Source organism: Corvus hawaiiensis, chromosome 4 (assembly GCF_020740725.1).
Source record: "Corvus hawaiiensis isolate bCorHaw1 chromosome 4, bCorHaw1.pri.cur, whole genome shotgun sequence".
Classification (NCBI taxonomy): domain Eukaryota; kingdom Metazoa; phylum Chordata; class Aves; order Passeriformes; family Corvidae; genus Corvus; species Corvus hawaiiensis.
In genome coordinates, this window is record NC_063216.1 from 23,777,740 (window position 1) to 23,800,896 (window position 23,157).

At 42.1% G+C, this 23,157-nt stretch overlaps 1 protein-coding gene across 5 annotated transcripts in view; it reads left to right on the top strand.

Annotated features, from left to right (window-relative positions):
- Positions 1 to 23,157, top strand: part of TBXAS1 (thromboxane A synthase 1) — a 264,375-nt gene that overhangs the window by 198,423 nt on the left and 42,795 nt on the right. The gene's annotated exons all lie outside the window — the stretch shown is intronic.

Sequence of the window (23,157 nt, forward strand, 5' to 3'; positions counted from 1 at the left end):
CTGACAGCCTAAGAAACCAAAGGGAAATTGCTGGGAGAGCTGTCCTATAGGATAGGTGTGTGATGATGTTCGTATCTGTCTGTAGACAGGGATGTGAAATAGTAGACTTTTCCATGCAAGTGAACAGAAATCTGAGTGCAATCAGTGATTAACTGTCTGGTTCCTGTAGTAGGGAACTGTAGGGAGTCCATGTGTGTGGCCATGTCTACATTAACAAGTAGTGTGCTGCTGTAGGCACAGGTTCATCACCCAGCACAGCTGGTAGTGGGGACTGTTGGGTACACACTCTATGCACCTCAGGGGTTTATTCTGGGGTAGTTACAGTCTGGCTCTGTGAGTACCAAATTTCCCTTAGCCATTGGTCTGGTCTAGTTCCAGTTAAAGGAGCCCTTGCTGTACACTTGGAAACTGCTGTGTGAGCCAGTGCAAGAGCTTCAAATGTGGGTGTGCTTCCGATCCAAGCTAGAGAACTTAATGGACCCTGGCTTGTATCTGCCCTGACTGAGCTGCCACTCACTATTGGTAATGTTTCAATAATAATCAAATTCAAGTGCTTAATTCTTGACTCTTTTGGCTCTCTTTCAATATTTTGCTAATAATTTCAGATTTTGCACTGTCTAGGAGAGGTTATGAAGCTAGGGACACTTGTGGCAGAGAAGTCAATGTAGAGAATTGGCACTCAAATTAATTTCTGCATGTCACCCCTGTACAAAGTCTGTGTGGTGCCTCGAATCAAACTGGTGTCCTCATCCCAAACCGTGCCGTCCCATGTCATATATTGATTGGAAGCACCTTTCACTTAACTTCCCTGTACTTTGTGAGTTGTCAAGTTTAGCTTTAGACGGTGCATATATGTCTGCATGGCCAAGGAGAAGAGAGAGAGAAGGATAATGATTTATCTGCAGTCCCTGATAACAGGAAATCCGTAGATCTGATCTGTGCAGCCCCATCCTTCAACAGATTTCCTTTCGTAAACAGGTCATGATTTGGCAGGGGAGTGGGAGGGGGCAATACACTGCTCAAGGAGCCCACCCCAGAATAAGGAAAAGGGTGCAACAGTTCAGTCCCCTTAGTGACTGTAATTAACTACTTTTAGCCTAGAAAATGAGATCTATGTGAACGGTTTGCAAGTTACGGGAGCAGAAGCTATTTTGGAACTGGGTATATATAGATGCTGTGTTCAGTTGTCATGCAAGAGAGAGGGAGGGAGGGGACACAGAAGCTACAGGCTCACAGTTAGTTATCAAGTCAGTTGCTAAGAAATTTGATTAGGTTATTGCTTGTACTCAGCACATCAGCTTTGCTCTTATCAAGGTGCTTTGCAATTTTCAGAAAGGAAGGGCTCTAGAAGGCCAAAACAGGGGGGAATGGTAGAGTCAGATTGTTTTGACATGTGGTGGAAGACTGTTTTGAGTTGCAGATATGCAAGTATTAAACACAGTACCCTCTTCAGCCAAATGTATACTCAGGTAATTATAACTACAAAATGCCCTCCACCATGTCCCCCTTCCATCCTCCAACCATTTCAGTTGCCTGATGCAGCATGTTTTATTGCCCTAATCTGTGGTGTGGAGCTGCAGTCTGATTTTACAGCTGCTGCTGTGTATCATCCCAGAGATGATTGTACTTTGATGGTGAACAGAGTGATTTATATACTCATTTACCAAAGTTTATAAAGACATGTGAGAGCTATCTGAGAAAAGGTACTATAAATGACAGGCACAATTCCAGCTTTTTGGCACATCAGTCAGAAAGACAAAGCATGGCGACCTTGTGATAGCCAGTAATGGAGCAAGGTTGGTCCATCTGGACATACAGCAGTATTTTGGTGGCTCTGGGTGTTGTACTTGAGGATACCCCTGCATTTGCTGTGATCTTCATTTGTCTGTCTTGCACAGCAGGTGCACTGGCAGGATGGGAGAGCATAAAGGGGATGGAGAAAGCTGAGACACTGTTGTGTTAGAGATCCCTGCACAGGCGTGGTGCAGACTGCTGTAGTGTGGTGTGGAAATGCAAAGCTAGGTGCTGGAAGTGGTCTAGCCCCAGTGCTGGGAGTTGGGAACCCAGAATAGAGACAGGAGCATGTTGTCCTGCTCTGTTGTGTCCAGCCAAGTTTGTTTCAGAGCTGTCCTGGGAGATCTCATAGCTAATCTTCACCACAGAGCCTGAATACACTGTGGAGATGGCACTTCCAGGCAAGTGTCCTCAGAAAACAGTGTCTGAGCGAGCCATGGGTTGTCATTTTTTTCTTTTTACCTCCAGGACCATCCTCATCTGCTTGCTAAAGGACTTTTTAGGTCTTTTCTTGACTGATAGCTAAGTGTCAAGGCTTCATGATGTCTCTTTCCCTCAAAGTGAGAAGACCCACCTGGCCCGTTTCACAGCCTGGCAAGCAGGAGAAGCCTCTAGCCTCAGTTATTGTAGAGGGCAGGACACACAGGTTATTGCCCCCTCACCTTTTTCTGGGTCTTTAGGGTGTAGGGAAAGGGTGTGCAGAGCTTTTCATCTCTGGGGAAGCAGAGAGGCAAAATACTCAGTGGTGACTACTTGTCCCCACACACTGCATCTTCCCATACTACTTTTGAATCCCTATGTCTGCTCCAACTGCACTGGAAAAGACAAACATAATTCTTCTAACACACAAATAAAAATTCAAATTTTAGAGACTTTGACCTGACCTTCTTCATAAATCCATTGGGAGTGTAGTATGTGCCCTGTGAAGGTCAATCTGCTAAAAATAAGATGCACCTATTTGCTGCAAGCTTGTTGCTGGGTGTGCAGCTTGCTTTGATACCATGAAAGCAAAATAAACAAGATGAAAAGAGAGTTAAATATGAACTAGTGGGGGCAGGACGCCTACCTCTGTGTCTGTATAAAATAATATTACTTTCTGCAGAGGCCGCGGATCTGGGACAGCAGAGGGGGTCAGATCCTCAGATGGGTTAAACTGGTACGTTTGGTATTGGTAGAGGTATGGTGATATGCATCAGTTGAGAAGCAAGCCTGGTATATACCAGTAAAGGAGGACATGGGGGAAAAAAGGAAAGGTTGCTATTTCAAGACCAGATTATTTTTATAGCGTTTGTGGCTAACCATCCCTGACCTGTTAAGGCTATACAGTTGTGAAAGAGATGTTTTTATCCACATTCACCAAGTGAGAAAGAATGCACCCATGGTCTTCACCTCTCCATTTCAGTCAGAATGATCCCTGTGTAGAGTTTTTAACAAGCCCTTCACAAGACATATTTAGGAATGGTTTTTGCACTTGTGACTGATTATTTTATTGTAAAAGCTGATTTTTTACTATTGTAAAAGTTGATTTTTGTTTATTTGTGTGTGTGTGCTTAGCAAAATCATGGCAAGCCTGGAGCACACATTCATTCTGAGCAGATGGACGCTTGCTTCTGAGTGCCACTGTGTGCTCTGAGCTGCTCTGTGTGTTATGTCCTAAGCCACAGAGCTTAGGGCATGAAAAATTGCATCTTCCGTGCTGGGGATTCCCTTAATGGTGGGGCCTCTCTTTTTTACCTCTATTCCCATTTTAGCATTTAAATGTCTGTCTCCCTTCCCTCTCAAGCCTGAATCACTCAAAATTATAAATTTTTTTTTTTGTTGTTGTTGTGCTACCGGACTGCATAATTTTGGACAGGAAGAGTAGTGGCACAAAACAGAGTGCAAAAACATAGGTAATCAAGCTAACTTCTCATAAGAAGTTATTTGTTACCCTGAGGTGAAATGTGGTGAGTGGCTGTATGTATGTGCTCCTGATCTATTGCAAAGTAAACACCTCAGGTTAAACCAGTGAAACTAGGTCATTTTCTTGAGGGGGGAAAGCAAGCGTGCTAGGGACAGCTAAGGGGGGGGGAAAGCAAGCATGCTAGGGGCAGCTAAGGAGGGCAGAAGAGGTGTGAGAATGATCTGCTTTGTCTCCATGCAATAAAGAAATCCATACTTGAAGGTGCAGAGCATAGAAAAGCCTGGAGCAAGAACTCCCTGAATTCTAATCTCACCTTCAGGAATAATTTACTGCATATTCTCAGTAACAGACAACCAAGCCTTGCATTAACAAATGGATAGACTTGGTGCTACAAGTCTTGCGATTTTTTAGGTCATATCTATACAAACCTATTGTTACTTAAGGCACCGCAGAAAAAGTTGCATTGAAGGGTTAGTGCTACCTACAGAACCGGAGATGTGTTGCTGCACTGATATGTAAGGCTTCAGGTCTGGTGAAGGACAGAGTAGCAGCTCACTACTCCTTGCTGCTGATGCCTAGGAATACTTTCAGGAGCCCTGACAAAGGTGAAGGAGAGCACAGGAGTCAGGAGAAGTAAATAAAAGTGAGGACATGAAAGAGCAGCTATTGCCATAAAACATTCATTGGAGACTGCAGGATTAACTGTGTTTTCCATTCCATTTTAAAAAAGCTTTGTACTACTCTTATTACTGCTTGATATGACATTTAGAAACATTAGTGTGGGAGGAATGAAGAGCAGGATAAGACACAGCATGTCTCTACTCCATCCAATTTCCTATCCACACAAAGTACTAATGTAACAATTCAGTGCTGGTGTGACTTACCAACATTTTCACCTCTGTCTAGAGACTGTAAAGAAACTTCAAAGTCCTGCCATACTCTCTCTCTCTATTTAAATGGAGACTTGGAGATTTTTCTTTATATTAAAGACATCTTCCTGTTCCTATAAATGCTTGGTTTTGTATAGCTTTAGGGCCTAAGGAATATTTTCAATGTTTAATTGAAAATGTTGATCAGACTGTTTCATCTGTATTCTTTCTTGTCAAAAATATTGAATGATGCTACTCCAAAGTCATTGCAATCTGTAGCTTTGTTAATGAAAAGATACTGTTTTTAACTGCTGTGTGTAGTGAGTTGTGAATGGCCCAGGTTGAGCTGGACTGATGCATAAACTATTTATGGCTGATGATTTTGGTGCTGTAATCCATCACATATACTGGGTGTGGCAGTTGCTCATCTGGGGTAATTGTCATCGTTGACTTGAATGGAACTGTACTAAACTTTACACTGGCTTATGATTCTGCTCTTCACACTGAAAAGCTCCTTCAATAACACCTCTGCAGTCTAATGGAGATGGCTTATTGAAAAGAGATTTTGCCATTTCAAAACTTTCCTTTCCCATAAAATTTCTCGAGCAGAAAGAGGTAGGACCATTTTTATGGTGTCTCTGTGCCTGATTGAGTACTTTAGATTTTTAAGCAGTCTATGCAGAGAGTCTCCTTGGTAGCACAGACGGTTTTCTCCAAGCATTAGTGAAAATGAGAGGTGAAAGTCAGAGAGATGTCACTGTCAGGGAATTACTACAACAATTTGCATGAGTTTGGTGCTTTTCATGCAGTATCTCAAGGCACTGTGCTCTCAGAAGCTTGCAACTACAGAGACTAAGCTTCACTAAGGAAATATTGCTGACAGTGAAGGCTTGCGTTTATCAAGGGAGACTGAATTGTAAATAGTGTGCAGAAGAAAGTCTACAGAAGAGAGTCGCTGTTACACATGCATACACATACACACACAAAACATACAGAACCAGGAAGCACAAACAATATTGTGTGTTGTTGCTGTTTATTCTCTTGAAGGAAATGACACTCTTTGATTTCTCTATTTGTTTAAGAAGGTGTTGCAGAGCCTCACATCATTTATGAATGTCAGCTGTCAGCAATCAGGTTTGTTTTAAACAAATAGGGAGATGCTTTTAAACATGTAGAGACTGAGGACTTAGGTGTGTTTCTACAGTTCTTCATGCAGTTGCTCAGTGTCTGAAATCAGTTATTTTTCTTAGTCTCATGGTTCTGTACATACTGGTCAAAGGTTGCTAAGTTAGGAGAAGAAAATAAGCCTTTCCCTGAATTTCTCCTCTGCTGTAAGTATCTAGAATATACTGATTTGAAATGCAGGCTTTGGACTCAAGAGACCCAAAATCACTTCTTTTCGGCAGAGGTTATTTTGGCTTCTAACTTTCTTCTTCCTGACTTTCAGCCGCTTAAGCACCTTTGAGACTCAGGGCTTTGGTCTCTTTACCATCTTGAGTCCCTGCTGTGTAAGGAGAGGTATCCTGAGAAAGTCCTGAGTCCAAGCCTGCCAAGTGTTTGCCCACTTTGCCACAAACCTGTTCCTAGGCCCAAATGCTGAGGGGAAGCCCTGAGGGGGAAAATCTTGGGCTCAGTTTTCTCACTGTGCGAGCCATAGCAGGTATCTCTTTGTACAGATTGCTTTCCGTCCCAGGCACCCTCCCAGCGCCAGCAAGAGAAGTTGTCCTAGAGGCCTGTCTGGAAGATCCCAGTTGCTTGTTCCTGCTTTACTGAAGCTGGGATTTTTAGGCAGCCCCAGTCACCCTTTGGTTGAAGCGTGAGCAGGCAGGGAGAACATGACCAGCCAGGAGCCACATGAGAGCAATTCTTCTTTCTTGCCATGTATTGTAGTTCTTACACTGTATCTACAGGTTCCTGCTCTCCAAAGGAGATAAAGACTTTCAAAAACAACAAATACTTTCTGGAGAGTCAACTTATTTATGATATGCAAAGAGTTGAGTCAATCAGTTGGTAAGTCAGGGTATCTTTTAGGAATGGTTTGGCTTTGCTATTTTGAAAAGTCTACTGTTAGCTTATAGGAACAAATTCCACGTTTTAAACCCCAGTTGCATCTTGACATTGTACTTCTTCCTTGACGTTTCCAAGAACCCTATAAAAACCACAATCTGAGTAGGAAAAAAACCTTACTTCTCTCCTAGGAAAATCCTCTTCACTGCTGAGAAGTGGTAGTTCTATGTGTCCTGGAATGAGGTGTTGTTGAGATGATTAATGTACCTTTATTTCAAGGAACTTCTTGTTGTCGTTGACACTGCAGAGTTCATTTACCCCTTTTCACCCAAGTAACAGAAATAAAAGGAAAAGAGGAAAAAAAACCCTTTTATTTTTCCATTTTTTCAGACCTATCAGTCTCTTGCCCATGAAGACTAATTTATCTTTTGCTTGCAATGTCACATGTTGCTCAGTGACTCTGCCTTATTGCTATTCTTGAGCAAAACTGAGTCTCATGTAATGTATGCTAGACAGATACTCATTTTCACCCCTGAATTTTCCTGGTATTTTGCCATCCTCATAATGATTGACCCACCAGCACTGCTGCAGGGTTCTTGTTAAAGAATAAATTTTTCTAGTGACATGGAACGTTTTATGGTGAAGATGTTAATAATGCAGCACTTTAAATGTGATTAGACAGATTTGTTTAAAGAGGAAGTAAAGGGAAGGATGCATCTTCCATGTCTTTCTATTCCTTGTCCCCATCCTTTCCCCCCTCTCACTCCAGGCTTTTATGGAGGAAAAAAAAGCATATTTGCTTTTAATTTAAGGAAAAATATCACTGCTGAGCAAGAAACTGGTTACAGTTTTCTTCAGGATCTGTATCTCAACTGCTCCTGTATATGCAGTTAGCATGCTTCCTCCAGGGACAAAGTAAGCCAAATAAATACCAATATCAATGCCCAATCAATATTTATATTTATATCAGTGTTAACCTTTTAGCTGCAGATAGGTAACATCATTTGGAGGGTGGAACATAGCTCCAGGTAGAATTGGTAGATCAAATTTTTGCACTGGGCAGTTGATCCTTGCAGAAGGGAGCAAGGACATAAGCTCAAACACAGTAAGTATCACCACTGCTCCTCTCCATGACATTGGGGGACATACTCTCACCAGGCTAGCCAGAGGAGTTACATATGGCAGGAAAAGAGGTGAACATGCCATGACTTCTCAGGAATAGAGATGCCTTCGCAGATGTAAGTGCCTGTTCTTTGAGTGGTAGCCTGTCTAGCCCTCAGCAGTTTTTCAGTGTGAAGTAGGAGTCAAACCCAGAAAGCTATTATACTAATTTATTTTTTTTCCCATGAGAGTTAGGCACTAAAAGTTTCCATAAGGTATGTGCTGCTGTATCATAAATACCTAGCAAAGAAAGAGAGACCAGCTAGCAATAGGCGCAACCTCAGTGCAAAAAAATCAGAGAAACTAAACCATCTGGCCCTTGAAAGAACTTACAAATGAGAGAGGGTGGCCTTGGACATCTGTGTCAGGACCCCCACACTGTGTCTCAGCATTAGCAGCCAATTGTATTCATCAGGCAGGAACTTGTCTCCTGGGAAATAGTAAATACTAACCTAAACAAAGAAGCATTTTCAAGCTTTATGTTAGTTAGCATTCATTTGGAATGAGATCCCTCTGTGTCCCCAGACTGACAGGCAGATTCTTCAGAGCATGAAGGTGTCGGCCCAGCCCTGGCATCCTCGTCTGCTGCAGGAATCTCCACTGAGCTGTGTACTTCAGAGAGGCTTTCAAGACCAAGGGATAAAATCTTGCTTTAATAGCATTTTGCCTTGTGAGGACAATAATGACTCTTGAGACTGTAAAAACAAGAGCCACTTTCATGATAAGGGCTTTCCATGGAACCTCCTACAAGGGCCTGTAGTGACAGGACAAGGGCAAATGGCTTTGAACTGAAAGAGGGTAGGTTTATGTTCGATTATTTACTATGAGGGTGGTGAGGCACTGGAACAAGGTGCTTGGAGGAGCTGTGGATGCCCCATCCCTGAAAGTGTTCAAGACCACGTGGGATGGAGTTCTGAGCAGCCTGGTCTAGTGGAAGATATCCATGCTGATGGCAGAGGGGTTGGAATGAGATCGTCTTTATGGTCCTTTCCAAGCCAAACCATTCTATGCTTCTGTGGGCAGAGGAAGAGAAGGACAAGTATTGGGGAACAGTTGATAAAACAAGTCCTGTTTGCGCACCTGTGGCTGCATGAGAGAGAGAAGGAGGGAGAGAATAAATGATGACTGATTTTCGTCTGAAAGTTTCACACAGACTCCTGAATTGCACATATTATATGCATAAGGTGCAAAAGTTGAGCTGAGGAGAACACATGCCTAATTTATTAAGAAACAGCAAATCCCCAGCAGCAACCAAGAAGAAATTAAAATTGTTTTCATCAAATTCATAGTTTAAAAATGATCTTAGCTTATATGAATGTAAGGTCAAAATGGAATTTTTCCTCCAGGTATCTACCTAAATTAGGAAGCATTAATAGGAAGTAACCAGTCCATTTGTTTGTCGGTAAGCATTCAAAGTGAAGGCTGAATGAGCTGGTGCCAGAAGGAATGGAAACTAGTTTGCATTTCATGATTATGTAAAGCAGTTTTTTGGTAGAATGAACTTATTGTGACCTCCCCTCCCTTTTTTTTTCCTTCTTTACCACTCTGGCAGAACATATGTATGTAAATAATTTCCATTTCTAACAATATGTTTGTGCTACTTTTAATCAGTGTGAGATGTCTTTTCTATTGTTTGCTCTGCTTCATCTTATGCTTCTCTTTTAATATGGAAACAAAGAAAAGGTGGTGTTTCTGGGTGTGCCCTTGCTCTAGAAATGTGATCTTCCAGTGATACGAGTGAACATTTCCTTACTTAACCAGATAGAAAGACTGGAGCAAAGGGAGTAGTCAGGAAAACCCAAAGAATCATAGGAAACACGTCCTGTCTGAGGACTGTTCCATTTCAAATCAGTTAATATATTTTACTGTCTCAGAGAACAATTTTTCACTAATATTTGTTGAATTGGTCAGGTTGGAAGGGACCACAGGTGAGCCTCTGGTCCAGACTCCCTGCTCAAGCAGGGCCATCCTAGAGCACAAAGCACAGGATTGTGTCCAGATAGTTTTCGAATTATCTGCAGTAAGGGAGACTCCACACCCTCTCTGTGCAATCTATTCCGGTGCCTGGTCACCCGCACAGTAAAGAAGTTCTTCCTCAAATTCAGGTGGAACTTCCTGTGCTTCAGTTTCTGCCCATTGCCTTTGTTTTCCTTTTGTTATTGATGTATTTCAAAAACCCTTCCTTGTTGCCCTTGACATTCTTGGCCAGATTTAATTCTGGCCCCCAGATGGGCCTTGGCCTTCCTCGTCTCATTTCTACTTACTCTGATATCCTCTTTATATTAATTCTAAGTGGTCTGACCCTGCATGCATCTCCTGTGTATTTTCTGCTTATGCTTGAGTAATGAAAGGAGTTCTTTATTCATCCATGCAGATCTCTTCTTTCCCCCTTTGCCCAATTTCTTGTCCATTCTTGAGCCTGGAGGAAGTGATCCTTGAATATCACCCAACTCTCTCAACCCCTCTTCCCTGTGGGACCTGTTCCCAAAGGATTTTTCCAAGAAGATCCCTGAAGAGGCTGAAGTTAGCTCTCCTGAAGTCCATGGTTGTAATCTTACTTATTACCAACTAATTTGATGTTTGGCTTTCATAAGACAGGTTATGGGACTTTTCTAAAATCAAATCCTTTAAAGCAACAAAATCTACCTGTACCTCAGTGTAACTGGTCATGTTTGCTTTGGTCAGTGTCCCACAGGGGTGTTTCTATGCAAGCAGTCTGGCCAGAAGTGGAATTTCACCACTGCAGTAGCCACTGGGATAGGCATCTGGGGCCTCGATCAGGGGAGGCTTAGAACTGTTTTACACCAGAAATGCCAGTTGCTAGTACAGACTGGAATGTTGGGCTTTTAACCAACACTGACTGGATAAAGAGATGCTTGCATGAAGGTTCATTTAATAGCAGTCACCATCCTTAGTCAGGTCTCGGATGTAGTGAGACTGAGAAGTCGGTTACTTTCTCAGTCCGAGGAATTACCCTTCCTGGCTGTCACTGAGGCATAGCACATTATGGCATCTTGTGAAAGCAATTCACTCTTTAGCCCTGTTGACTCAGTGTTTTCCACCTGTGTGAAATCTGTGCTTTCAGAATTCAACAAAATATTCATATTATTTTGTATGTAAAACATTTTATATGTAAAACATTTTGCTTTTACACACATCTTAACAAATGGATTTCAGAAAAGTCTCTGTTAATAAGCAGGAGGGAAAAAAAGGTTTGGGTTGGGTTTGTTTGTTTGTTTGCTTGGGGTTTGTTTGTTTGTTTGGGTTTTTTGGTTGTTGGGGTTTTTTTTTGGTTTTTGATGTTTTACATACCATCAGCTTTAAAGATGGAATACAATAAGATGATTTTGATCTTCTGGTTCAACAGAGATTTTGAATAAACTTTAATATCTTTTTCAATACTCCTAGCTACACTTCAAATTTACAGGAGAAAATTGAGAAGTGAAAAAGTTCTGAACATGGGGCTATTATTCACAACCCCTTACGGCTGTTGATCTAAATGAAGGAAAAAGGAAGAAACAAGATGTCAGAAAGTCATTGCATTGTGAACTGGAACAAAACACATTTAAAAGCTCTTGCTTTTTGGAACTTGTTTCATCAAGTTCACGTGCACTCATGATACAATAGGAAGACGATTTTGTGCAGTCACGAATTTAGATTTAATAGCCTGATAAGTAGAGAACTTTACAGATAATTTCAAGGTGTTAATCTAACCTTGCTGTGCTTTTAATCTTTAGGCACAGCCAAATTCTAGAGAGTGAAAAAAACAAAAGCTGACTGTTTTAATATCATAGAGTAGTCACGGAGAAAAATTTCCTCCATCAGAGCAGCTTTTAAATAAATTATTACCTTTTTTTTCCCCTTTGGTGGGGAAAAATAAATGTAAGATGAATTTAAACAGAAGTGAATTTACTGAATGTCCTGCATCTTTCTCTCTTGTTAATTAGTAACAGTCAAACGCTCTTGTTCTACAGACAGTGACTACAAAGAAAAGGATAAAGAACTTGGGAAAGATTGTAGAGCTGAAATAATTAGGCAATTTATCATTCAGGGTAATTGGACTTGTACAAAGCAGCATTATTTACCATGGGTTTCCATTTCTTCTAACTGGTTGTGAAAAATACAGCTACATTGATTGGGAAATGTTCTTAGTGCTTTCTTTTTCCAATATGCATTGTGCCAGGGACGTTCAGTTCAAAGTGTGGTGTTCCTCCCAGTGATTTCTTTTCCCTCAGTGATCTTCAGAAGCAGCCTTCAGCTTCTAAAACCTCAAACCAAAATTAGATTAAAGTGCCCAATATGGGGTCAGAAATGGGAGGGAAAGAGAGAGGGGTTTCCACCAGGGAATTTTCACTTAACAAATGAAAGCCTTTGCTTTGTTTCAAAGAAAAAAATTGCAAAGTGGAGGCACATCTTAATCACATCGGTAGCCAGCTGAGATGTTTATGCTAATTTCCAAAGGTATGTAAGTATAGGAATCAGGGGGTCCAAAACTCCTGCCTCTCTAATGTGAAAAACACGGGCATTTAAGCACCACCGGCAGATAGCTCTGATGTTGTTTCAGCGTCAGGGAAGACGGGGGAGTAGTCACAAGGGGTTACTTGAATTTCACTGTACAATTTGCAGGCTGTATGAATACCCCTTCACCCAAAGGGGTGCGTTTTTCCACTGTTTTTCTAAGGAGGAGAGCCCAGCTACTCTTTTGCAGTTTGTTGAGTTACAGCACTCTCCCAGCTTTGTGCTGTTCCCTTCCACTCTAGAAAAGTACATCTTCAGAACTGGCTCTGCTTGTGATGGATGTTCCAGAAATGTTCAAACTCCTTGGATTTCACCACCAAAGACTCTGAATGTGTTGACCCCACAGCTGGCTTTCTGTCAGACCCCTGGGGTGGTCCAGGGTGTCACATCCTGCTCCAGCATATTTTGCTTTGAGCTGTGGGTACTTTGTGGTGCTGGCATCCTAGTGTTCAGATAGATGTCACCATGTATCTGGTGGTGGGCAAGGAATTCAAGCTGTGGGAGAAGTTATTATTTAGAAGTGATCTTGCTCAACCTGCTTGGTAGAAACCAGCCAGCAGAGATCCCTGCTGGGAGGAGCATTCACTAGGGAAATAAGATGATGTTTAAAAGCATTTTACTCCCTGCCTGTGATAAATTCACAAATATGCACTGCCAGGCTGTCTTAGGTGGGTGCTGAAAACATGCTTTAAGTCGCAGAGCTTGACACGAGTTGCATGGGTGTCTTCAGATAGTGTCACAGGTTGTGGGTTTTTTTCCCCAAATGGCTTGTTATTTTAAAATTTTTGTGTGTGTTTGATACCTTCTGTAATAAGAAAGTCATGACTACCAGCAATTTTCTATGAAGACATGAGGAGCAAGAAGTAGTTACTGAAAATACTGCCTGTTGCCTGAGCAAGCTCAAAGTGAGACAAAATGCACAATCTGTGTGCAAACTAGGAGTGCTTGATCCCTTGCCAAAGGAGTGTTTGAACTCCCATACTGAGAGGCGCACCTCTGTGGATGTGGCCACGTTGTCAGCTGAGAAAGATGCCAACATTTGTCACATTTTGTGCCATGTCGTAATTTGCTGGCTGTTCCCACTGCTCACCTGTGGTGAGCTGAGCTGCTGGTTGAAATTTCAGGGCCTTTGGGTTGTTTGGCTTAGAGCCAAATATCTTTGACGTGACTCTACTTGTTTACAAGGACTGTGCACACTCTCCTTTTGCCCATCCTAGCAGGAATTGAGCAGCAGGACGTGGCTCCTGTGCTCACAGCTCCATGGAGCAGCATGGACCGTGGCAGTCCCTCGCCAAGCCGTGTTTGCTGTACTGAGACGGTGCCTGGTGCTTCTTGTCTCCTTTGTTTTCCTTTTCTGATTGTTTCCCTTCTTCCCTGAGCACACGGCTCTGTGCAGAGCGCTACCTTGACAAACCACTCTGCCCACAGGTGCCGTGCAGAAAACCTTGCTGGTCATTTTGCGTGGCAGCAGTCGCCAGCGACTTTGCACAGGGGCTGTAAGCCTCCTGACTTGTCCCTCTGGATAAATATCACAATCAGATAAGCTCCATTACAGAATCAAGTGGCTGCTTTACCTACAGGTTTCAACAATGCTTAACCTGAACAGTCACTGTCACACAACTGAATTTTTTTTTCTTTAGGTTTGGTAGGCTGGTGCCACTTGAGCACAGCAGACTTCTGACAGTGGGAGCAAAGATACCATATCTTCTCTAAATAGTTTAGGTTATTTTAGCACTTTTCATTTGATAACATCCAAATGATACATAAATACTAACCTCCAAAAGTACCTACAAGCCTGTAATATTAATGGTCCTGTTTCTTCAGGAGGCACAGAGAATTTAAAAGTTTTGGCATGGGAAATAGAGAACTCATGGAGCAGTATTTGCATGATCTGGTTAACTTAGGTTACACAAAAAATCCTTTGCAAGATCATTTGGTGTTTCCCCCATGGGTTTAAGTGAAAATACAGTGATTTTCATCAGAGATCCGAAATGCAAAAGTCAACAGATCTACTGGTGTGCACAAATTGAAGTATGTACATGCATCACCCTATGCAAGGACAGAACTGCAAACTGCTTTCCAAGAATGTTTTGAGTAGTCCCTGGAAAGCACATTCTTCTTCACTCTGCAGTGGGGGAAAAAGAGTTATTGTCTATGAATTCATTAAATGATACATTTTAAGTTTAGGAATTTGTTATTGTGCAGTCTAATCTTGTGTATAACCAAGGGCACAGGACTTCTTTGTGCTAATTAATTAGTGTATCTGTTTAAGAAAAAAAACAAACAAAAAACCCCAAACCCTCCCAGTTGTTTTAATTAGATGGCACAAAATATCTTTCCTGACTTGAAAATGAGGGATCCCAAGAAGAACAAGCAAAACAAAATGCTTTAGTAATCTTTTTAATTGTTCTCGTTCAATTGTTGCACGTTTTGGTGTTCTAGAAATGTTGGGCAGAACTGCGTTTAACATACTGTTTTCATAAGACACTGAAGGTTTTTACCTTTTGCACTAATTAAACATATAAATCCTATAAACTGTATCCAGGGTAACTGCAAACCCAGATTCCCAGTTTACATTTATGCCTTCTCTCCTGTTCCTGTAGTGGGAACGGACCATGAAGGTGTATGTACATCAGCCTCACCCTTCATCTGCAGCAGGATCATCATCTCCTCATTTCTGCTGTTATGTTAAAAAACAAGGGCTTGCAACTGTGGCAAGGCCTGTTTCTGCTGCCCTGGTAGCACCTTAGTGAAACTGAGATCAGGCTCTAAAGACACATCCCTTTGTTCTCACAATCCAGTTATTTAAAGGAAAGGAGCAATACTCATCATGCTGGCAAGGAGCACAAAGCAAAACCAGTTATTCAAAAACTGAGAAAGACAAAAAAAACATAACACACTCCATTAAGTTTTTCTCCTGTATTAATGGGAAGAGCATGGATGTTTTCATCGTGCTGTGTACTGAATTTGGTATAAGAGGAGTTATCCATGCAAAACAATAGCTTTTCTTATAGAAGTTAAAAATGGAGACAATTTTTTTGATTCTTTTTTGTTCACACCACCTACTTTCATCATCTCTGTGGGACTGAAGTAGGAACCTTGATAGAGGAATGCAGATAATGTGATTAAGTTTTGGATCTTACCAGAGGTAAGGTTCACATTGTGATGTAGAGGTGCCTGTCATTTAGGTAATCTGCAAAGACTTGACCCAAAGCCTTGGGAGGATGTTGCTTTGGTTCAGATCCTAACTGAGAGCAGGGTTGTGCTTTAATAATCAATCAAGAGGCTGCTGTTGCTGGGCTCAGGGTTGCAGTTGTGCCATCAGCTCCGGAGGACCAGCTGCTCTGCTGCAAATTTGGGCTGGTACTGAGGGGGAGTGAGAGGCACAGTAAACACACAGAGTAGCAGTAAATGACAAGGGGCTATGATATGTAACATTAGCCAGGCTCACTGTTTGCTTAGGTTGTGGAATGGTCTTTTAAATCAATCTTTTATTATCAGTGGAGCCTTAGCAGTGCACTTAAATGAGAGAACAATGCAAGGACACAGAGACTTGGTGCAGAGCAAACATCCTGCTTTCTTTCCTAGCTCTGATTTTACAAGAAAAACCATAGATAGACCCTGGCCACAACATTCAGAAGGAAACTTTTTTAATGTTTGGTGACCTTTGGAATTGGGCTCTTGTTTTGATCCCCATTGCTGCTGTATGGGTTCATCTCACCACCAGTCCTGACATACTGCATAAAAATAGCTGGGAATATGTCATGCCCTCCTACTTCTGCCCTAATCTTCCTGGTAATGGTGAATTTACCACAGTTTTGTTTAATCTCTTCTCCTAAGTTAGTTATCCTTCTCCTAAATAAAGATTAGGATATCATCTGTAAACCACAGTGATATCACCTGTTAGGTGTTTCTTGTATTAAAACTGTACATTCCTAAAATTCTTTCTTTTTTAAAATTTATTTTTATTTTTTTTAGAAGTTAGACAGTATACGTGCCTGCTTTCAGAGGTTTTCCTGTGGGTTTTTAACATCTTTTGGAAAAAATGTGGATATTAGAATTGGATAGAGTATTCTAAAAGAAGTTTTCCACTGGTGTGAAATCTCACTGGTGTGAAATCTTTGTTGATCTTATCTTACAGACCTGGTTTTGCTCAGTGGGCCCTTGTTTCAAGTGTCGTCGTTGTCGTTGCAGTTAAGTGGTTTTAAGTGTTGGTAGATCTTTTTGTCAATGTATTTATTCTCTGCTTCTGTAGTTCTATACATGCACAAAGAGAAATTAGATGGGAAGTGTTGCCTCAAGTTGGGGGTTTTGTTTTGTAGGAAAACATTGTTACCAGATCTTTTATCACCCAAAGCTGATTGCCATAGTGGCTGCTTGAAACTGAATAGAAATTTGAATACTGTCTTTTGCATTTTTAGCATTTCAGGTTAATGAAGTAATAATTTTAATCCTACTTACGCTCAGGCTTTGCAGAGAAATGTGGTAGCCATGAGACCCTTGCTGTGCACATGCAGATATGCAAATTCTAAGCAGTGAGTGCATTGGCAAACGCCATCAAGCCCTCACGTGCATCTTTATGCATCTAAATATATGTACACTGGTATATCCTTCAACACCAGACTATGCTATGAGATGATAATTGTAGACCAAGTCATTTTTGGTAGTACATTTTTTTTAAAAAGCTTTTGGGAGAACTTTCTTTTCCAAGCCAGCGATGGGGAGAAAAGGTTTAATTTCAATGTGTTGTCCAAAGCGTACAAACTCTTCAGTGGCTCAGTACATCTTGTCTCCTGGTCCAGCTCTGCATTTCTGTCAGCAGTGCAGTAATCGAACCAAGGCATGGGATTTTAAGTCTTTATTTCTGGATTGCAAGAGCCAAATGGAGAGTCAAATAAGCCCACATCACCAGCTGGAGCAAGCAGGTTTCTCCACTGTGCTAAGAGATACTAGACAGAATGCTGGTGCAGCCAGTGAACACTAAAGATCTTAGCTGGAGCTGTCTGAGTCTACTGCAGGGGGCAAAGCTGTAGAAAATGGATTTACATCCATTACAGAGTGAGGTAGGAAACAGATCTCTAACCTAAAAGTCAAGCAGGGCTTGTATTCAGCCTGGATTCAGAGCAGGGAGAAGCAGAACCACCAAAGGAACACTCAGAACTGTAATACTCAGTTAAACCCACAGCAGTGGTAGGACTGGACAATCACTAGTTAAAGGTAGTTAATTATTTAAGAAAAAAAATTATGAAGTATAAAATATTCAAAATGCCTGTGCCTGATGCATGCCATTGCCACAAAGGCATGTGCACCTGGGTTTTGAATTCTTGCCTGTTTATTACATTTTTGTTTTGAAGTAAAGATATTTTAATACTAACGGTAAGATAATATTATTTGTGAAACATTAATAATAAACAAAATATGGGTGAGAAACTTTGCTATTTACTTCCTCCAGAGGGGAATATGTCTGCTTTCTTTAAAGTGAAAATAATTTACAAGGCTTCTTAGCTCTCTCAGAAATGAATAACTTACTAAGTGTTGTGATAATTGTGCAGAGAACCCGTTACGGTAACACAGTGTAACTACAAAGTGACTGGGAAATTGGTGCCTTGAGTCTGAAATTAGATGTTGCAGTTACCAGGCGTCATTCCAGATTAGCTGTACCTGTCTCGTGGGCAGCTCCTCGAGAGCCGCGCGGGTGACGCACAGGGACCCACCATTCCCCTCACTTAGGAGCTGGCCTGGCATAGATGGCTTAACTTAGAAACAAAGATGAAATAAAAATCAGGCTCTGCTGAGCTGTTGAGCCCAGAGACAGGGTCTGCTGGAGAACTGGCTCGTTGGAAACCTCAGCAGAAAATAAAACCTGCCTCCTGCAAAAGCTTGGAGATGGTGTGAGGCAGCTCACATACCAGTGACGATTCTCGAGTACCTGGCACTCGCCTGAACTTGCTGTCGACATCTGTACACCTGCTCTTAGCAGGCAGAAGGCAGCATTTCTCTGACTGTACCTAAAAATGGCATTTCTCACAAAAAAGAAAAAAAAAACTGTTAGTTGCAGTATCTTTGCCAAAACCCATTTACATGTTGGCTGCTTAAAGACCCATCTGCAGTGTCGATCGCCTGACACCAGTTCACTTCCTGTCCTAAATTGCTGAAAAATCCCAGTGCATAAACCGCTGGCGCCGTGTTCTTTTTGTCAAATCCGTGACCTTCTTCCTCCCCACGTCTATTCTGTCCTCTGTTGTCTCACCTTCCTGTGGCTTGCCCTTCTGGGTGCCTGTGGTAGAGCTGAGTTGGCTGAGACCTCAGGACCTGGCCCTGCAGGCACCAAAGCTGGTACTTCCCAGCTTCTCTGCTCGCCATGCCATTTATATTTCTGTCGTCATGATCTGAAGTCCTCATCCCTAATTGGGAACCTTTGCTGGGTATGCGTGAGTAGTTCGAGTCACCTTGGGGAGTAGGGCTATGTAGAGGCACATGTTTTGAAGTGCGCTGAGATTCTTCAGGGTATAAGTTTTATAAATGACTGATATTATAAATCCTGACTGCCTGGTGGTAGGCACTAGAGTGGAACATTTTGTCATCAGTGCTTATTATCTCAAGATTCTTAATTAGTTTCATTGATAATTTTGTCGCACTTGAATGTTTCGAATGATTAAATATTTCAGTGCTTCTTTAGTGGCAAGTCTCTCCGTTGTGTACAGCAGGACATGGTGCCGATTCCAGACAGTCGCTGGTGCTCACTGTTCCTTTTGCAGACCCTCATGGGAGCTCCTCTCTGAGTGCTGAGGTTGGGTCTCATCATGGCCAGTTACAGAACCCTGAGGTGGGTGATTTAGGGGTACCAGAAGGGGGAACAGTGGAAATACCTAGTTTTTCCTCTCAGCTTTGAACACAGTGTTTTTCCTCCTCTGCCTAGTCCACTATTCAGGTGTCCCAGCTGAATGCACAGGAGTCATTTGCTCTATTCCTGCAGAGAAAGATATTTCAGCTAGATGGGTTTCCCAGATTTAAAGAATTATACCTGGAGGAGGCTGCCTGCAGTTTTCTTTCCATATCCTTCACACTTGTGCTGATGGCAGCAGGTTCTTGTGTCGCGGCTGTGGATCAGTGGGTCTCCCTTTTGCTTTTGCTGTGCACTTCCTCGACTCTTGCCCACCCTCCTGGCCAGGGTGAGATGTGCCTCAGCACCTGCTGGGGGCCAGGCAGATGTTTGTGAGGTGGGTGTACGCACACACACACAAACCATCCCCCACCCCCCCCAGCCAGGAGAGTACAGGCCACGTGCAAAACCCTTGAAACACTAACCACAGTTTATTTCTAAGATAAAACCTGTCGGGAATTACAAGGATTTTCAGCACAGCATGTGGTATGTCTAGTTCATATAAAAGAAAAAAAAATTGAAACAAAGTACCAAAACCCTTTAAAATACCATGTCTCATAACTGTTTACTTACTCCATAGGCCTGAATGCTGAATGTGTGTTGTAAATGGATGGTATAAATATTCTGTTTGCTTCACAAGACAATTTGGGTCTTTGCCTTGAGACTTGTAAGAAGATAATGCTTTTAACCTGTGGTTGGGAGGCACGGTATATTCATATCATTACTTTAATCAGATTATTGTTTTCATTTTTTTTCCTTCTTTTTAGATCAAGTTGTAGGGGTTTTTACCAGACCCCCATTTCTTGAATGTTTCCCATAGGCGGAATGTAATTAAGCTCCAATGGCATCTCCTCCTGCTGGGATTTAGGCTAGAGACAGATCTTTAGGAAGCATAAAACAAATAATGTGAAACCTTGTTGGAAGGTTTGCCAGAGAATTGGCTCTACTTCATTTACAAGCTGATAGTTTTGAAAATCTGCTCTTTCTCATTTTATGAATTGCTTTCTAGAAATTGTTAATCAATCATTTAAACACTGTGGGGGTGGGGGAAGCCTGTGAATCTTTTGCAGCTCTCACTCTGCTCATGGGCTGAGAGTTTACATGTCAAGAAGCACTTTCTGTCTCAAACCCTGGCTTTTACTTAAAATAATTTGACAAGGAAGGCTGCACCCTGACGGTGTTGAGGATGGAAGGCTCTGAGAGCAATGGCAAGTGCAATGGATACTCGAGCCCTCACCATACTGGTGTGACAGTGACCTGTCCCCTGGGAAGCTCTCCAGGCTGAGGATGTGGGGCAGCTCCTTTCCCAGCTGGGTCAGAGCTTGTTCCCCTTCACACAGGCCTGTGAGCACAGCCTTGTGCTACTCCTTTCTAAGAGGCTATTCCCATGTTGTACCTCAGCTCCCTCCAGCTGCAGAAATGAAATAAAATATGAGACCTACCTTTCAGTTCTAAGGGTGTAAATATGGAATAACCTTGTCAGCTCAGGGGTTTACTGTGCTGTAACCAGGAGGAGAATCTGTCCCGAGGTATTGCTTGACTAATGGCTGTTGAAGGCAAAAGTGAAGTGATAAGAGTTTGGGATCAGTGCCTAGTGAGCTAATATCTGTACTGCAAAACAAGCTGTGGCGTTAGTTGGACTGCCTTTGGTGATCCTCCTGCCTTAGGATTTCAAATGTTCTCTTTGGAATCAGGAAAAGACCTAATGCTGGATATGAGGTATTTCTCACCTGCCTGATGTAATACTGCTTCCAGTTTCTATATACTCTTGCAACAATGAAATAAGTCCTTACTTCTTAGTTGGCCAAGTCTGCTGTTTGGATGTTGATGTGTGTGGTGGAGCAGATCTTTCATCCTGGTAGAGGAGAAAAATGTTGTGCTGCTCTCCTCACAGAGCAGAGAGTGCAGTTGCTGAGATCCAAGATGAAAAGTAAGTCGTCTTTTAGTAATTCTTTGGTAGGTGGTGATGAGATAAGCAGTACTAAGAGATTTTTTCATACCAGTTAGGGAAAAGCATACAGCATGCAATGTAATGGCTAGGAACAGTAGTCAGTCAAAAGCATTTTTAGTAGTTTATGTATTAACTCTACTAACTTGCTTTTTTGCACCATCTTTTTTTATGTATACCAATGGCTTTAGCATGTGGGTGTGGATATACAGGTGATTACCACACTGCTGTACTGTAAACAGAGTAGAAGTCATCACAAAGTCATTGCTTTTCCTTCTTCCCTCTCTTACCTGTCCTCACTTCCAAGCTCTGTACCTCGTATATGCTCTCCTTTGTATTTTTGTTCTCACCATGACCATTCATCCATTAAGGTGCTGGACTCTGATCTGCTCCCAGTTTGGTGAGGAAGCTTTCTTTGTGTCAGTCACATGTGCCATCAGAGTGATTACATAGGAGAATAAGAAACAGAATAGGATGTTCCCCTAATTGCTGTGATCTGAAATTGCACTCGCTCCAGAGACTACACATAATTTACAAAAAATAAGTACCCAAGTTCAATATGGATAAAACAGCCCAGTTTGTGCATCTGTTTGCTATTAGGAGTATTAGTTTTCAAGAGCAATCCATTATACTGTGAAGTACCTTACTTTGTTAGACAAACAAGAAAACCCACACTTTTAATCTCCTGAAGCTTTTAATGGCATCACAGGATGCAGGTACTTGAGATACTGATACCTACAGCAGAGGGATGAAATGGCCTTAGCTGCTTCTTACTGCTGGCCTGAAACCAGCAGAAACAGAGCTGAGCCATTTTAAGAGGATTTTGCCAGCAAGGACATTTTTTGTAAGCACATCAGGTGCATGCACTTGGGCAGTAAAGGCTATAGAAGAGAGAGAGGTCTGTGCTTTGAGTGCTCTGGATTCTCTATAACTGTGTGTTAAATTCAAAATAGCAGTCTAAAGAGTACCTTCATCAGCAGAGACTGCTGAAGGGGAGAATAAAGTGCTGTGGGAATTAACTGAGGTTCTGTCACCTCAGAGATACAGTATGTGGGGGCCAGGGAGGCTTCAGCATCATCTGCTGAAGTATGGCAGGAGAAAGAACAGCAGCAAGCCGGGGAGGTGCTGCCCACCTCTCTGTGTAGCCAGAGATAAATTGCTGCAGCAAAATTGTGAGCAGTGTCTTGTAAAGAAAACAGAGGAGCTGCTCAGAGGTTGAGGAAGATGAGCTGTTTTTTAGGGCTGTCTGGAGCAGAGTGAGTTCAGGGTGTTCTGACATGTTCCAGCTGCAGCAAATGTACAAAATGGGGGCAAGCAGGCTCACCCACAGGCAGGCTATTATTATTATAATTTTATTATAAGTGGCTACACTTCATTAATTGTCTCTTTCTCTTTGTGTACAGACTGTTTTTGTGGCATGTGCACGGTGTGGGGATGTTTCCGTGCACACAAAGTGGTGAAGCCAGTGTTTGCTGCCATGCTTCTGCATCTTCTCTAACGATTGCTGTAAATTTGCCTCTTCCCTTTTTCAACTATGCAGCCAGCACTGAAATAAAATGTTCTTTGTGAAGAGAATATTGAAGAGCAGAAGAGAAAAAAGAGGGCATGGGTGTGCTTAATAAAAAAAGATTCTCTGCACTATCGCAGGTGCAGTTGATGCTGTTTAGAGCAGTCACTCATCTCACTCCAAATAAATAGTAATGACTGTTTCCTGTGACTGTGCTGTGAATCATACCCAGTCCATGCAGGGGAGTAGAAAATAAAGCTGCATGCAATCCACACGAGATGATGGCTCTTGTAATATTCAGCAGTTGGGCCTGGTTAGAAGCATTTCATTATCTCAGAATTAAGAGAGAGCTTCCTGCTGTTGCAAAAGCTTGTTTATTCTTCTGCCTTCCCTCCCTCCCCTCCCTCCCTTCTTTCTTTCCTTAACATCTATCCCCTCTTCCTTTCTCCCATCTCTGAAATGTTGGCTTAATGTTTCTGAGCAGAACTGCAAGGTCAAATTAGGGACAGTGGCCCTGGAAGTACATTAGTCATTTTTAGCATGGTTTTTGGCTTAATAGGCGGGCAC